This window comes from Mytilus edulis, chromosome 9 (assembly GCF_963676685.1).
Source record: "Mytilus edulis chromosome 9, xbMytEdul2.2, whole genome shotgun sequence".
NCBI lineage: Eukaryota > Metazoa > Mollusca > Bivalvia > Mytilida > Mytilidae > Mytilus > Mytilus edulis.
In genome coordinates this window covers 34,426,510-34,445,030 of record NC_092352.1, presented here as the reverse complement: position 1 = coordinate 34,445,030, position 18,521 = coordinate 34,426,510, and the positions used below count along the sequence as shown (strand labels likewise).

Here is an 18,521-nt window from a genome sequence, read left to right as displayed (position 1 = left end):
GTAACTATTCTAGCATTTTTAAATATGATGTACGTTAACCTGTCAAAGATAATGATTATTCTTAACCAGAATACTTTTAGCCAGGTTTCGTGGAGGAACGATTAAGATAGTGACTGAATTTATTCACGGCTTGTTCTTGGTTTGGACAATTACTTCTCGATTTTACTACATATTTAGAGTGTGTCCTATCGAAATTTGGTACTTGTAATGCATGCGTGCCTGAAACTTGTTCTTTATCGTTTGATTCCAATTCGTATTTCCACCTGGTCTCAATTTCATTTAAATACGACTTAAACAATCCTAACAACATTTTCATTGTGACGACCGATAAGTTAATGAAGAAATAATCTTACATGATGAAAGTTCGTCGTAAAAGTCACTTCTTATCAATGATTCACTTATTATGTATACACTACAATGACCATGATTCTTATCAGCCAATGTCAAATAAAGTAAAAATGCACTCTTTTCTTGTGTTAGTGATTTTTCAAATTACTGTTTCCTTTGGATTACTGCTTAATAATGTTGACATATCTGATTTGGAAAGAATAAAGCAAGAAATTAAAACAGAGCTTACTAAAGAGTTTGATCTCAAATTAGCAGAAATTAAGAAGAATATCACAACTGGTCTACCTAATGTCCGTAAGTAACCTATAACTTGATAATGCGAACTTAACAAAAGTAATTAATATTTCCATCTAAGTTTTTGCCAACATTCATCTTATATGAAAATCCGTTCGTTACTTGAAATTGTTTATTGGCTGAAATCTTTTAATTCCTATTTTGACTGAGGATTTTCTTATCCCAGGAATAGATTACCTTAGCCGTCTTTGGCACAACTTTTTTGAAATTTTTGGTCCTCAATGCTCTTCAACTTTGTACTTGTTTGGCTTTATAACTATTTTGGTCTGAGCGTCACTGATGAGTCTTATGTAGACGAAAGGAGCGTATTGTGTATTCAATTATAATCCTGGTACCTTTGCTTACTATTGACTCTTAACAGGAATCCATATTTAGACATCCCAACATCGGGTTTTTGACTTTTAACTTCAGGCATTGTTGGTGCAGATGGATCTTGATGTGCGTTCTGGAGACAAAAGGTATTTACAGTGTTGTGACATGAACATCAATAATGTGGTCATTTTTATAAATTTCCTGTTTACAAAACTTTGAATTTTCGAAAAACTAAGGATTTTCTTATCCCAGGCATAGATTACCTTAGCCGTATTTGGCACAACTTTTTGGAATTTTGATCCTCAATGTTCTTCAACTTTATACTTGTTTGGCTTTATAAATATTTTGATTTGAGCGTCACTGATGAGTCTTATGTAGACGAAACGCGCGTCTGGCGTACTAAATTATAATCCTGGTACCTTTGATAACTATTGTCTCACTTTGTTTACTCTTGCATTTATATTGACCTTATTTGTACTCTATCAGGTGAGTTAATCCATTACATACGGTATGTAGTTATCGACGAAAAAATATGTTTTGGTGACATCATTGTAAAAAAAAATTTTTTTTTATCTACAACACCTTTTTCGGTGGCGTCTTTGTTAGTTCTGTTTGTATGTATGTTTGTTTGAATGTTTTGTCAAATGTGTTATATGTCTGCGATGTATGTTCGTACATCTTTGGCTGCTAGCGTTTAATTTTGTCAGTTCTTATGTGTTGTCATTTGTTTTAGTTTGTAGCCCGAATTTGTTTTTTCTCGATCGATTTATGACTTTTGAACAGCGGCATACTATTGTTGCCTTTATTTATGGAGATCCTCTTTCTTCAATATGTCTTTTAAGTATTTTTGTAATACTTTTTTTTATTTATGCCTCGTTCACACGTACATTTAATTCGAATTGAATTCGAATCGAATTCGCTAATCGCGTTCACACGCTCTTCTTTTTTTAATTCGAATTGATTCGAATTAGCTAATTCGAATTATCCAATTCGCATTAGAAATACGCTTTTGTTAATTCGAATTGAAAGTCAACGTCTTTTGGACAGTTTAGCGAATTTGACGCGCATTGCAATTCGAATTAGAATTGATGTTAGGACGTAAAACGTTTCGAAAGCGAATTATATATAAACTAATTCGAATTAGTTAATGCGAATCGAATTCGAATTACGTATGAACTCAGCATTAATTTCTTTTCCTTTTTAATTTGCTTCCTGCAAGCCACAATTCGTTAGAATCGATATTATGAAGGTACAGTACATGCATGGCAGTTAAAACCAGTATTGAAGAATATCACTCCCCTTAATAAAATAAAATACAATTTCGAAACCCTCAGCTATAAAGCTGCTTTATCTGGTCATTTAGTAGCATACATTTACTACTGTCACGAATGTTGAACAAAAACGTTGAATTGACTACCACAGAGTTCCATACAACTGTTGATGGCCTCTTACTTGCTGCTTGCTCGCATATTTATCATTTGCATAGTAATATTTGCTCCAATCTATACTTGCAGCGAAAGTTGGATAAACATAATGAGTAATATTTGTTTTCGTTTTTTCCAAGCTCTTTGTCTCTGCATTATTACTATGCACAGATATAGAGACATTTTAACAATAACAAACTATAATTTGCACAAATTCATTCAATACATACTGTCATAATGTGCCCAACATTCACATTGCAAAAAAGAGAAATAAAACACATATTATAGAGAAAGGGTGTATTGAACTATCCGTTAACCGTTGCACACAATTAAAAATGCTATCATCATCGTACAATATACCGTAGCACGCGTGTTGAATTACACACTCAATGTTCATTGGGTAAATTATTATAATTAAGACATTTCATGATTATAATATCTTGGTTTTAGTAAATCAAATACCGAAGATTTTTTTATTGATATATATCAGTAGTCACTATTTGTCCTAACAAGTTTTGCGGATACTAGTATTACTTTCTAATTATGGTTAAACAAATTTATATAATATATGTTGACTCTTAAACAGTCTATGAAATAACACTTTTCACCTTCCTCTTGCTAGAACTAGCTCTTGTTTTGATAGTTTCATTCCGTCCACTATAAGGCATGGAATAGTCCTCCTTTGAGTTTACAAAAAAAAACCAAGTTATGGTGTATTAAAAAGTGGACTGGACATGTTTTATAAGACTAACGACATATTCAAACATTTCAACTTTGGGATAAGGAAACTTAATATAAGTCATTGTCAACTCAGAAATAATGCTAGCAACTAAAATCTCATTTGTTTAATCAGTTCTTATCCGAGAACACTTTTTGTGCAAACTGTAATCACCCTGTTGAGGGTAACCACCATTTATTTTTTGCCCTAAGTACAATGATGTAAGCCTGAGCCTACTTGTATACTTTGTATACTTGTATAAGCAAGCTTAGTATCTCTTCCAAGCCATATACATATATATATATATATCTCTAATGGCTTGAGGATATGTGCATGTTTCTAGGTACTTGCATTAATGATGAGTAATTGCCCATATACTTAAATTTTACAGTTAGTAATTAATACTGTAAACATATATTTGCTCGTGTGTGCTCATAAGTAGCATGCATGTTCCACTCTATTATATTAATTTTAAATACAGTTGTTAATAATTGAATGATACCTTGTACATGTAATATGAAGAGAGCTTATAGGCTGTGCCTGTTGCTCCATTCATTTCATATCTAAATTAATACAATTTGTTTAAAATCAAATTATTCAGTCTGTGTATCCATAAAAAATAGGCACCCTTATATGAAATTAACAAATGTTGCATGTTTTTATTGATGAAAAATCAAAACTTCGATAATTTTTTTGTCAAAATCGATTCATCGTGAATATACGTTTTTCGTGTATGCTGTCTATTTCAGCACCAATTGCATTTATGGCGGGACTGTCACATACTATTGTCAACCCAACCAGCGGCCAACACTTGATCCTTGACCAGGTAATCACCAACGTAGGAAATGCTTACCGAGCTCTTCATGGTATATTCACTGCTCCAGTTGCTGGATATTATTCATTTACTCTTAATATGGCAATTGAAAATATTGCAGCCTCACATTCCTATCACGTGTTCATAATGGTAAACAACAACGAGATGGGATATATATTTTTTGATGGTCAGCATAACTATTGGTTGAAGAGATCAGATACTATAGTTGTTCACTTGAATCAAAATGATGATGTATGGCTCAAGAGTACGCGTATTGGAAATGTAACAATCAACTCAAATTTCTTACACCAACATGTGTCTGGATTTCTCATTGCAAGAGATTGAGATGGGAAAATAAAGGAAATTATGAACTTATTTGGCTTATTTGTAAAAATAGATGCCCTTTATACGTCAATCACTCAGTATTAACCGTCACTTATTTAAATTTTGTTTAGTCTTGTGCCAGTTAATGTTAAGTTTACAAAGAATGTAATATCAGCACGAACTTTGTTTGAGGCATATTCAATGAACTACGCTGGCCAAGCACACACCTATAGTTTGATTGGTTGATTGACGGCTGTTTGTTAAACGGACTAATCTTCTCTGATAATCCACTATTCAAGACCTTCATGGTTAGGCAAGGTCGTTAAACCCCTCTTCGTCGGTCCTGGATAAAGAGCAAAAGATGTCTACTGCAGCTGAAAACATAATCACTTCAACATTAAACGAATGCCCCTCGTTAGCATGATAAGATAATAAACAAACTTTATTTTGATTCGGCATAAGTACAAATAAGCAACACAAGCACCAGACTCAAGCTGACAGCCACTTTTATCGGCCAATCAAGATAGCAGTCACTTTTTTCCAGCAGCCAATTTTGACGATATGTCTAAAAACCAAAAAACTGCGTGAGACTCAAACGTTCCAAAAATCGCTAAATCTTAGTTAAATGCAATCTAACAGCGGAAATCGACAATTTCACGGTTTCTGCTAATTTCTAAAGCATTTCATTCCGTTTTAAATATGTATGTAAGCGGTCTGTCCTTTATTTGACATTCGATAATTGATATGCAATATCCAACCGACTGCTAGCCGTCGGTTCAATATTTAAATTTAGTTGAAAATCACTATAAAGCCTGAGGGAAAAGATACCATTCTATGACCCCTTCAAGCTGTCATAAATTTTCGTTGTCCTCGAATATAAACCCTGATACAAGTTGTATATTTGTCTTTATGTTATATAGATTTTTATTTATAAAACATTACAGAGAATTCACCAAAGATGTAATTTAATATATAAAATATGAAACACAATCCAATTACTTCAGAAACATATAGAAATATACATAGAAATACTTATGGAAAGCCAAAAAAGAAAAGAAATTAATAGTGAACACCTGCCAGAGACTGCTTAAATGACGGTGACCATCCTAAGACGACTTTGGACCTCTGTGGTGGCCAGACGGGCCCGGATCCCAGAAAAATATTTAAGTGAGGAATAGCTTGGGTCAATACCTTTAAAATGAGCTAGATCCGGTTCGGAACTTTGCCGTAGGGATATGTCGAGGAGTACCGAATGTGTGGTTGATATGGAAAATACGTAAATGGGCAAATTTGAACCTCTCTGGTGGCCAGACGGGCCCGGATCCCAGAAAAATATTTAACTGGCAAATAGCTCGGATCAATACCTTTGAAATGAGCTAGGTCCGGTTCGGAACTTTGCCGTAGGGATATGTCGAGGAGTACCGAATGTGTGGTTGATTTGGAAAATACGTAAATGGGCAACTTTGAACCTCTGTGGTGGCCAGACGGGCCCGGATCCCAGAAAAATATTTAAGTGGGGAATAGCTTGGGTCAATACCTTTAAAATGAGCTAGATCCGGTTCGGAACTTTGCCGTAGGGATATGTCGAGGAGTACCGAATGTGTGGTTGATATGGAAAATACGTAAATGGGCAAATTTGAACCTCTCTGGTGGCCAGACGGGCCCGGATCCCAGAAAAATATTTAACTGGCAAATAGCTCGGATCAATACCTTTGAAATGAGCTAGGTCCGGTTCGGAACTTTGCCGTAGGGATATGTCGAGGAGTACCGAATGTGTGGTTGATTTGGAAAATACGTAAATGGGCAACTTTGAACCTCTGTGGTGGCCAGACGGGCCCGGATCCCAGAAAAATATTTAAGTGGGGAATAGCTTGGGTCAATACCTTTAAAATGAGCTAGATCCGGTTCGGAACTTTGCCGTAGGGATATGTCGAGGAGTACCGAATGTGTGGTTGATATGGAAAATACGTAAATGGGCAAATTTGAACCTCTCTGGTGGCCAGACGGGCCCGGATCCCAGAAAAATATTTAACTGGCAAATAGCTCGGATCAATACCTTTGAAATGAGCTAGGTCCGGTTCGGAACTTTGCCGTAGGGATATGTCGAGGAGTACCGAATGTGTGGTTGATTTGGAAAATACGTAAATGGGCAACTTTGAACCTCTGTGGTGGCCAGACGGGCCCGGATCCCAGAAAAATATTTAAGTGGGGAATAGCTTGGGTCAATACCTTTAAAATGAGCTAGGACCGGTTCGGAACTTTGCCGTTGGTATATGCCGAAAAGTACCGAATGTATGCATATGGTTAATACGGAAAATAACGTTAAGGGGCACCTTTGAACCTCTGTGGTGGCCAGACGGGCCCGGATCCCAGAAAAATATTTAAGTGGGGAATAGCTTGGGTCAATACCTTTAAAATGAGCTAGGTCCGGTTCGGAACTTTGCCGTTGGTATATGAAAAGTACCGAATGTATGCATATGGTTAATACGGAAAATAACGTTAAGAGGCACCTTTGAACCTCTGTGGTGGCCAGACGGGCCCGGATCCCAGAAAAATATTTAAGTGGGGAATAGCTTGGGTCAATACCTTTAAAATGAGCTAGATTCGGTTCGGAACTTTGCCGTAGGGATATGTCGAGGAGTACCGAATGTGTGGTTGATATGGAAAATACGTAAATGGGCAAATTTGAACCTCTCTGGTGGCCAGACGGGCCCGGATCCCAGAAAAATATTTAACTGGCAAATAGCTCGGATCAATACCTTTGAAATGAGCTAGGTCCGGTTCGGAACTTTGCCGTAGGGATATGTCGAGGAGTACCGAATGTGTGGTTGATTTGGAAAATACGTAAATGGGCAACTTTGAACCTCTGTGGTGGCCAGACGGGCCCGGATCCCAGAAAAATATTTAAGTGGGGAATAGCTTGGGTCAATACCTTTAAAATGAGCTAGGACCGGTTCGGAACTTTGCCGTTGGTATATGCCGAAAAGTACCGAATGTATGCATATGGTTAATACGGAAAATAACGTTAAGGGGCACCTTTGAACCTCTGTGGTGGCCAGACGGGCCCGGATCCCAGAAAAATATTTAAGTGGGGAATAGCTTGGGTCAATACCTTTAAAATGAGCTAGGTCCGGTTCGGAACTTTGCCGTTGGTATATGCCGAAAAGTACCGAATGTATGCATATGGTTAATACGGAAAATAACGTTAAGAGGCACCTTTGAACCTCTGTGGTGGCCAGACGGGCCCGGATCCCAGAAAAATATTTAAGTGGGGAATAGCTTGGGTCAATACCTTTAAAATGAGCTAGATCCGGTTCGGAACTTTGCCGTAGGGATATGTCGAGGAGTACCGAATGTGTGGTTGATATGGAAAATACGTAAATGGGCAAATTTGAACCTCTCTGGTGGCCAGACGGGCCCGGATCCCAGAAAAATATTTAACTGGCAAATAGCTCGGATCAATACCTTTGAAATGAGCTAGGTCCGGTTCGGAACTTTGCCGTAGGGATATGTCGAGGAGTACCGAATGTGTGGTTGATTTGGAAAATACGTAAATGGGCAACTTTGAACCTCTGTGGTGGCCAGACGGGCCCGGATCCCAGAAAAATATTTAAGTGGGGAATAGCTTGGGTCAATACCTTTAAAATGAGCTAGGACCGGTTCGGAACTTTGCCGTTGGTATATGCCGAAAAGTACCGAATGTATGCATATGGTTAATACGGAAAATAACGTTAAGGGGCACCTTTGAACCTCTGTGGTGGCCAGACGGGCCCGGATCCCAGAAAAATATTTAAGTGGGGAATAGCTTGGGTCAATACCTTTAAAATGAGCTAGGTCCGGTTCGGAACTTTGCCGTTGGTATATGCCGAAAAGTACCGAATGTATGCATATGGTTAATACGGAAAATAACGTTAAGAGGCACCTTTGAACCTCTGTGGTGGCCAGACGGGCCCGGATCCCAGAAAAATATGTAAGTGGGGAATAGCTTGGGTCAATACCTTTAAAATGAGCTAGATCCGGTTCGGAACTTTGCCGTAGGGATATGTCGAGGAGTACCGAATGTGTGGTTGATATGGAAAATACGTAAATGGGCAAATTTGAACCTCTCTGGTGGCCAGACGGACCCGGATCCCAGAAAAATATTTAACTGGCAAATAGCTCGGATCAATACCTTTGAAATGAGCTAGGTCCGGTTCGGAACTTTGCCGTAGGGATATGTCGAGGAGTACCGAATGTGTGGTTGATTCGGAAAATACGTAAATGGGCAACTTTGAACCTCTGTGGTGGCCAGACGGGCCCGGATCCCAGAAAAATATTTAAGTGGGGAATAGCTTGGGTCAATACCTTTAAAATGAGCTAGGTCCAGTTCGGAACTTTGCCGTTGGTATATGCCGAAAAGTACCGAATGTATGCATATGGTTAATACGGAAAATAACGTTAAGGGGCACTTTTGAACCTCTGTGGTGGCCAGACGGGCCCGGATCCCAGAAAAATATTTAAGTGGGGAATAGCTTGGGTCAATACCTTTAAAATGAGCTAGGTCCGGTTCGGAACTTTGCCGTTGGTATATGCCGGAAAGTACCGAATGTATGCATATGGTTAATACGGAAAATAACGTTAAGAGGCACCTTTGAACCTCTGTGGTGGCCAGACGGGCCCGGATCCCAGAAAAATATTTAAGTGGGGAATAGCTTGGGTCAATACCTTTAAAATGAGCTAGATCCGGTTCGGAACTTTGCCGTAGGGATATGTCGAGGAGTACCGAATGTGTGGTTGATATGGAAAATACGTAAATGGGCAAATTTGAACCTCTCTGGTGGCCAGACGGGCCCGGATCCCAGAAAAATATTTAACTGGCAAATAGCTCGGATCAATACCTTTGAAATGAGCTAGGTCCGGTTCGGAACTTTGCCGTAGGGATATGTCGAGGAGTACCGAATGTGTGGTTGATTTGGAAAATACGTAAATGGGCAACTTTGAACCTCTGTGGTGGCCAGACGGGCCCGGATCCCAGAAAAATATTTAAGTGGGGAATAGCTTGGGTCAATACCTTTAAAATGAGCTAGATCCGGTTCGGAACTTTGCCGTAGGGATATGTCGAGGAGTACCGAATGTGTGGTTGATATGGAAAATACGTAAATGGGCAAATTTGAACCTCTCTGGTGGCCAGACGGGCCCGGATCCCAGAAAAATATTTAACTGGCAAATAGCTCGGATCAATACCTTTGAAATGAGCTAGGTCCGGTTCGGAACTTTGCCGTAGGGATATGTCGAGGAGTACCGAATGTGTGGTTGATTTGGAAAATACGTAAATGGGCAACTTTGAACCTCTGTGGTGGCCAGACGGGCCCGGATCCCAGAAAAATATTTAAGTGGGGAATAGCTTGGGTCAATACCTTTAAAATGAGCTAGGACCGGTTCGGAACTTTGCCGTTGGTATATGCCGAAAAGTACCGAATGTATGCATATGGTTAATACGGAAAATAACGTTAAGGGGCACCTTTGAACCTCTGTGGTGGCCAGACGGGCCCGGATCCCAGAAAAATATTTAAGTGGGGAATAGCTTGGGTCAATACCTTTAAAATGAGCTAGGTCCGGTTCGGAACTTTGCCGTTGGTATATGAAAAGTACCGAATGTATGCATATGGTTAATACGGAAAATAACGTTAAGAGGCACCTTTGAACCTCTGTGGTGGCCAGACGGGCCCGGATCCCAGAAAAATATTTAAGTGGGGAATAGCTTGGGTCAATACCTTTAAAATGAGCTAGATTCGGTTCGGAACTTTGCCGTAGGGATATGTCGAGGAGTACCGAATGTGTGGTTGATATGGAAAATACGTAAATGGGCAAATTTGAACCTCTCTGGTGGCCAGACGGGCCCGGATCCCAGAAAAATATTTAACTGGCAAATAGCTCGGATCAATACCTTTGAAATGAGCTAGGTCCGGTTCGGAACTTTGCCGTAGGGATATGTCGAGGAGTACCGAATGTGTGGTTGATTTGGAAAATACGTAAATGGGCAACTTTGAACCTCTGTGGTGGCCAGACGGGCCCGGATCCCAGAAAAATATTTAAGTGGGGAATAGCTTGGGTCAATACCTTTAAAATGAGCTAGGACCGGTTCGGAACTTTGCCGTTGGTATATGCCGAAAAGTACCGAATGTATGCATATGGTTAATACGGAAAATAACGTTAAGGGGCACCTTTGAACCTCTGTGGTGGCCAGACGGGCCCGGATCCCAGAAAAATATTTAAGTGGGGAATAGCTTGGGTCAATACCTTTAAAATGAGCTAGGTCCGGTTCGGAACTTTGCCGTTGGTATATGCCGAAAAGTACCGAATGTATGCATATGGTTAATACGGAAAATAACGTTAAGAGGCACCTTTGAACCTCTGTGGTGGCCAGACGGGCCCGGATCCCAGAAAAATATTTAAGTGGGGAATAGCTTGGGTCAATACCTTTAAAATGAGCTAGATCCGGTTCGGAACTTTGCCGTAGGGATATGTCGAGGAGTACCGAATGTGTGGTTGATATGGAAAATACGTAAATGGGCAAATTTGAACCTCTCTGGTGGCCAGACGGGCCCGGATCCCAGAAAAATATTTAACTGGCAAATAGCTCGGATCAATACCTTTGAAATGAGCTAGGTCCGGTTCGGAACTTTGCCGTAGGGATATGTCGAGGAGTACCGAATGTGTGGTTGATTTGGAAAATACGTAAATGGGCAACTTTGAACCTCTGTGGTGGCCAGACGGGCCCGGATCCCAGAAAAATATTTAAGTGGGGAATAGCTTGGGTCAATACCTTTAAAATGAGCTAGGACCGGTTCGGAACTTTGCCGTTGGTATATGCCGAAAAGTACCGAATGTATGCATATGGTTAATACGGAAAATAACGTTAAGGGGCACCTTTGAACCTCTGTGGTGGCCAGACGGGCCCGGATCCCAGAAAAATATTTAAGTGGGGAATAGCTTGGGTCAATACCTTTAAAATGAGCTAGGTCCGGTTCGGAACTTTGCCGTTGGTATATGCCGAAAAGTACCGAATGTATGCATATGGTTAATACGGAAAATAACGTTAAGAGGCACCTTTGAACCTCTGTGGTGGCCAGACGGGCCCGGATCCCAGAAAAATATGTAAGTGGGGAATAGCTTGGGTCAATACCTTTAAAATGAGCTAGATCCGGTTCGGAACTTTGCCGTAGGGATATGTCGAGGAGTACCGAATGTGTGGTTGATATGGAAAATACGTAAATGGGCAAATTTGAACCTCTCTGGTGGCCAGACGGACCCGGATCCCAGAAAAATATTTAACTGGCAAATAGCTCGGATCAATACCTTTGAAATGAGCTAGGTCCGGTTCGGAACTTTGCCGTAGGGATATGTCGAGGAGTACCGAATGTGTGGTTGATTCGGAAAATACGTAAATGGGCAACTTTGAACCTCTGTGGTGGCCAGACGGGCCCGGATCCCAGAAAAATATTTAAGTGGGGAATAGCTTGGGTCAATACCTTTAAAATGAGCTAGGTCCAGTTCGGAACTTTGCCGTTGGTATATGCCGAAAAGTACCGAATGTATGCATATGGTTAATACGGAAAATAACGTTAAGGGGCACTTTTGAACCTCTGTGGTGGCCAGACGGGCCCGGATCCCAGAAAAATATTTAAGTGGGGAATAGCTTGGGTCAATACCTTTAAAATGAGCTAGGTCCGGTTCGGAACTTTGCCGTTGGTATATGCCGGAAAGTACCGAATGTATGCATATGGTTAATACGGAAAATAACGTTAAGAGGCACCTTTGAACCTCTGTGGTGGCCAGACGGGCCCGGATCCCAGAAAAATATTTAAGTGGGGAATAGCTTGGGTCAATACCTTTAAAATGAGCTAGATCCGGTTCGGAACTTTGCCGTAGGGATATGTCGAGGAGTACCGAATGTGTGGTTGATATGGAAAATACGTAAATGGGCAAATTTGAACCTCTCTGGTGGCCAGACGGGCCCGGATCCCAGAAAAATATTTAACTGGCAAATAGCTCGGATCAATACCTTTGAAATGAGCTAGGTCCGGTTCGGAACTTTGCCGTAGGGATATGTCGAGGAGTACCGAATGTGTGGTTGATTTGGAAAATACGTAAATGGGCAACTTTGAACCTCTGTGGTGGCCAGACGGGCCCGGATCCCAGAAAAATATTTAAGTGGGGAATAGCTTGGGTCAATACCTTTAAAATGAGCTAGATCCGGTTCGGAACTTTGCCGTAGGGATATGTCGAGGAGTACCGAATGTGTGGTTGATATGGAAAATACGTAAATGGGCAAATTTGAACCTCTCTGGTGGCCAGACGGGCCCGGATCCCAGAAAAATATTTAACTGGCAAATAGCTCGGATCAATACCTTTGAAATGAGCTAGGTCCGGTTCGGAACTTTGCCGTAGGGATATGTCGAGGAGTACCGAATGTGTGGTTGATTTGGAAAATACGTAAATGGGCAACTTTGAACCTCTGTGGTGGCCAGACGGGCCCGGATCCCAGAAAAATATTTAAGTGGGGAATAGCTTGGGTCAATACCTTTAAAATGAGCTAGGACCGGTTCGGAACTTTGCCGTTGGTATATGCCGAAAAGTACCGAATGTATGCATATGGTTAATACGGAAAATAACGTTAAGGGGCACCTTTGAACCTCTGTGGTGGCCAGACGGGCCCGGATCCCAGAAAAATATTTAAGTGGGGAATAGCTTGGGTCAATACCTTTAAAATGAGCTAGGTCCGGTTCGGAACTTTGCCGTTGGTATATGAAAAGTACCGAATGTATGCATATGGTTAATACGGAAAATAACGTTAAGAGGCACCTTTGAACCTCTGTGGTGGCCAGACGGGCCCGGATCCCAGAAAAATATTTAAGTGGGGAATAGCTTGGGTCAATACCTTTAAAATGAGCTAGATTCGGTTCGGAACTTTGCCGTAGGGATATGTCGAGGAGTACCGAATGTGTGGTTGATATGGAAAATACGTAAATGGGCAAATTTGAACCTCTCTGGTGGCCAGACGGGCCCGGATCCCAGAAAAATATTTAACTGGCAAATAGCTCGGATCAATACCTTTGAAATGAGCTAGGTCCGGTTCGGAACTTTGCCGTAGGGATATGTCGAGGAGTACCGAATGTGTGGTTGATTTGGAAAATACGTAAATGGGCAACTTTGAACCTCTGTGGTGGCCAGACGGGCCCGGATCCCAGAAAAATATTTAAGTGGGGAATAGCTTGGGTCAATACCTTTAAAATGAGCTAGGACCGGTTCGGAACTTTGCCGTTGGTATATGCCGAAAAGTACCGAATGTATGCATATGGTTAATACGGAAAATAACGTTAAGGGGCACCTTTGAACCTCTGTGGTGGCCAGACGGGCCCGGATCCCAGAAAAATATTTAAGTGGGGAATAGCTTGGGTCAATACCTTTAAAATGAGCTAGGTCCGGTTCGGAACTTTGCCGTTGGTATATGCCGAAAAGTACCGAATGTATGCATATGGTTAATACGGAAAATAACGTTAAGAGGCACCTTTGAACCTCTGTGGTGGCCAGACGGGCCCGGATCCCAGAAAAATATTTAAGTGGGGAATAGCTTGGGTCAATACCTTTAAAATGAGCTAGATCCGGTTCGGAACTTTGCCGTAGGGATATGTCGAGGAGTACCGAATGTGTGGTTGATATGGAAAATACGTAAATGGGCAAATTTGAACCTCTCTGGTGGCCAGACGGGCCCGGATCCCAGAAAAATATTTAACTGGCAAATAGCTCGGATCAATACCTTTGAAATGAGCTAGGTCCGGTTCGGAACTTTGCCGTAGGGATATGTCGAGGAGTACCGAATGTGTGGTTGATTTGGAAAATACGTAAATGGGCAACTTTGAACCTCTGTGGTGGCCAGACGGGCCCGGATCCCAGAAAAATATTTAAGTGGGGAATAGCTTGGGTCAATACCTTTAAAATGAGCTAGATCCGGTTCGGAACTTTGCCGTAGGGATATGTCGAGGAGTACCGAATGTGTGGTTGATATGGAAAATACGTAAATGGGCAAATTTGAACCTCTCTGGTGGCCAGACGGGCCCGGATCCCAGAAAAATATTTAACTGGCAAATAGCTCGGATCAATACCTTTGAAATGAGCTAGGTCCGGTTCGGAACTTTGCCGTAGGGATATGTCGAGGAGTACCGAATGTGTGGTTGATTTGGAAAATACGTAAATGGGCAACTTTGAACCTCTGTGGTGGCCAGACGGGCCCGGATCCCAGAAAAATATTTAAGTGGGGAATAGCTTGGGTCAATACCTTTAAAATGAGCTAGATCCGGTTCGGAACTTTGCCGTAGGGATATGTCGAGGAGTACCGAATGTGTGGTTGATATGGAAAATACGTAAATGGGCAAATTTGAACCTCTCTGGTGGCCAGACGGGCCCGGATCCCAGAAAAATATTTAACTGGCAAATAGCTCGGATCAATACCTTTGAAATGAGCTAGGTCCGGTTCGGAACTTTGCCGTAGGGATATGTCGAGGAGTACCGAATGTGTGGTTGATTTGGAAAATACGTAAATGGGCAACTTTGAACCTCTGTGGTGGCCAGACGGGCCCGGATCCCAGAAAAATATTTAAGTGGGGAATAGCTTGGGTCAATACCTTTAAAATGAGCTAGGACCGGTTCGGAACTTTGCCGTTGGTATATGCCGAAAAGTACCGAATGTATGCATATGGTTAATACGGAAAATAACGTTAAGGGGCACCTTTGAACCTCTGTGGTGGCCAGACGGGCCCGGATCCCAGAAAAATATTTAAGTGGGGAATAGCTTGGGTCAATACCTTTAAAATGAGCTAGGTCCGGTTCGGAACTTTGCCGTTGGTATATGAAAAGTACCGAATGTATGCATATGGTTAATACGGAAAATAACGTTAAGAGGCACCTTTGAACCTCTGTGGTGGCCAGACGGGCCCGGATCCCAGAAAAATATTTAAGTGGGGAATAGCTTGGGTCAATACCTTTAAAATGAGCTAGATTCGGTTCGGAACTTTGCCGTAGGGATATGTCGAGGAGTACCGAATGTGTGGTTGATATGGAAAATACGTAAATGGGCAAATTTGAACCTCTCTGGTGGCCAGACGGGCCCGGATCCCAGAAAAATATTTAACTGGCAAATAGCTCGGATCAATACCTTTGAAATGAGCTAGGTCCGGTTCGGAACTTTGCCGTAGGGATATGTCGAGGAGTACCGAATGTGTGGTTGATTTGGAAAATACGTAAATGGGCAACTTTGAACCTCTGTGGTGGCCAGACGGGCCCGGATCCCAGAAAAATATTTAAGTGGGGAATAGCTTGGGTCAATACCTTTAAAATGAGCTAGGACCGGTTCGGAACTTTGCCGTTGGTATATGCCGAAAAGTACCGAATGTATGCATATGGTTAATACGGAAAATAACGTTAAGGGGCACCTTTGAACCTCTGTGGTGGCCAGACGGGCCCGGATCCCAGAAAAATATTTAAGTGGGGAATAGCTTGGGTCAATACCTTTAAAATGAGCTAGGTCCGGTTCGGAACTTTGCCGTTGGTATATGCCGAAAAGTACCGAATGTATGCATATGGTTAATACGGAAAATAACGTTAAGAGGCACCTTTGAACCTCTGTGGTGGCCAGACGGGCCCGGATCCCAGAAAAATATTTAAGTGGGGAATAGCTTGGGTCAATACCTTTAAAATGAGCTAGATCCGGTTCGGAACTTTGCCGTAGGGATATGTCGAGGAGTACCGAATGTGTGGTTGATATGGAAAATACGTAAATGGGCAAATTTGAACCTCTCTGGTGGCCAGACGGGCCCGGATCCCAGAAAAATATTTAACTGGCAAATAGCTCGGATCAATACCTTTGAAATGAGCTAGGTCCGGTTCGGAACTTTGCCGTAGGGATATGTCGAGGAGTACCGAATGTGTGGTTGATTTGGAAAATACGTAAATGGGCAACTTTGAACCTCTGTGGTGGCCAGACGGGCCCGGATCCCAGAAAAATATTTAAGTGGGGAATAGCTTGGGTCAATACCTTTAAAATGAGCTAGGACCGGTTCGGAACTTTGCCGTTGGTATATGCCGAAAAGTACCGAATGTATGCATATGGTTAATACGGAAAATAACGTTAAGGGGCACCTTTGAACCTCTGTGGTGGCCAGACGGGCCCGGATCCCAGAAAAATATTTAAGTGGGGAATAGCTTGGGTCAATACCTTTAAAATGAGCTAGGTCCGGTTCGGAACTTTGCCGTTGGTATATGCCGAAAAGTACCGAATGTATGCATATGGTTAATACGGAAAATAACGTTAAGAGGCACCTTTGAACCTCTGTGGTGGCCAGACGGGCCCGGATCCCAGAAAAATATGTAAGTGGGGAATAGCTTGGGTCAATACCTTTAAAATGAGCTAGATCCGGTTCGGAACTTTGCCGTAGGGATATGTCGAGGAGTACCGAATGTGTGGTTGATATGGAAAATACGTAAATGGGCAAATTTGAACCTCTCTGGTGGCCAGACGGACCCGGATCCCAGAAAAATATTTAACTGGCAAATAGCTCGGATCAATACCTTTGAAATGAGCTAGGTCCGGTTCGGAACTTTGCCGTAGGGATATGTCGAGGAGTACCGAATGTGTGGTTGATTTGGAAAATACGTAAATGGGCAACTTTGAACCTCTGTGGTGGCCAGACGGGCCCGGATCCCAGAAAAATATTTAAGTGGGGAATAGCTTGGGTCAATACCTTTAAAATGAGCTAGGTCCAGTTCGGAACTTTGCCGTTGGTATATGCCGAAAAGTACCGAATGTATGCATATGGTTAATACGGAAAATAACGTTAAGGGGCACTTTTGAACCTCTGTGGTGGCCAGACGGGCCCGGATCCCAGAAAAATATTTAAGTGGGGAATAGCTTGGGTCAATACCTTTAAAATGAGCTAGGTCCGGTTCGGAACTTTGCCGTTGGTATATGCCGGAAAGTACCGAATGTATGCATATGGTTAATACGGAAAATAACGTTAAGAGGCACCTTTGAACCTCTGTGGTGGCCAGACGGGCCCGGATCCCAGAAAAATATTTAAGTAGGGAATAGCTTGGGTCAATACCTTTAAAATGAGCTAGATCCGGTTCGGAACTTTGCCGTAGGGATATGTCGAGGAGTACCGAATGTGTGGTTGATATGGAAAATACGTAAATGGGCAAATTTGAACCTCTCTGGTGGCCAGACGGGCCCGGATCCCAGAAAAATATTTAACTGGCAAATAGCTCGGATCAATACCTTTGAAATGAGCTAGGTCCGGTTCGGAACTTTGCCGTAGGGATATGTCGAGGAGTACCGAATGTGTGGTTGATTTGGAAAATACGTAAATGGGCAACTTTGAACCTCTGTGGTGGCCAGACGGGCCCGGATCCCAGAAAAATATTTAAGTGGGGAATAGCTTGGGTCAATACCTTTAAAATGAGCTAGATCCGGTTCGGAACTTTGCCGTAGGGATATGTCGAGGAGTACCGAATGTGTGGTTGATATGGAAAATACGTAAATGGGCAAATTTGAACCTCTCTGGTGGCCAGACGGGCCCGGATCCCAGAAAAATATTTAACTGGCAAATAGCTCGGATCAATACCTTTGAAATGAGCTAGGTCCGGTTCGGAACTTTGCCGTAGGGATATGTCGAGGAGTACCGAATGTGTGGTTGATTTGGAAAATACGTAAATGGGCAACTTTGAACCTCTGTGGTGGCCAGACGGGCCCGGATCCCAGAAAAATATTTAAGTGGGGAATAGCTTGGGTCAATACCTTTAAAATGAGCTAGGACCGGTTCGGAACTTTGCCGTTGGTATATGCCGAAAAGTACCGAATGTATGCATATGGTTAATACGGAAAATAACGTTAAGGGGCACCTTTGAACCTCTGTGGTGGCCAGACGGGCCCGGATCCCAGAAAAATATTTAAGTGGGGAATAGCTTGGGTCAATACCTTTAAAATGAGCTAGGTCCGGTTCGGAACTTTGCCGTTGGTATATGAAAAGTACCGAATGTATGCATATGGTTAATACGGAAAATAACGTTAAGAGGCACCTTTGAACCTCTGTGGTGGCCAGACGGGCCCGGATCCCAGAAAAATATTTAAGTGGGGAATAGCTTGGGTCAATACCTTTAAAATGAGCTAGATTCGGTTCGGAACTTTGCCGTAGGGATATGTCGAGGAGTACCGAATGTGTGGTTGATATGGAAAATACGTAAATGGGCAAAT

General features: G+C 42.0%; 1 long non-coding RNA gene across 1 annotated transcript; it reads left to right on the top strand.

Moving 5' to 3' along the window:
* The first annotated feature begins 418 nt into the window (after window positions 1-418).
* On the top strand, window positions 419-4,285 carry LOC139490300 (uncharacterized). The gene is made up of 2 exons (XR_011656272.1): window positions 419-642; window positions 3,846-4,285. It is a non-coding gene; the product is annotated as an uncharacterized lncRNA (long non-coding RNA).
* Window positions 4,286-18,521: the final 14,236 nt, after the last annotated feature.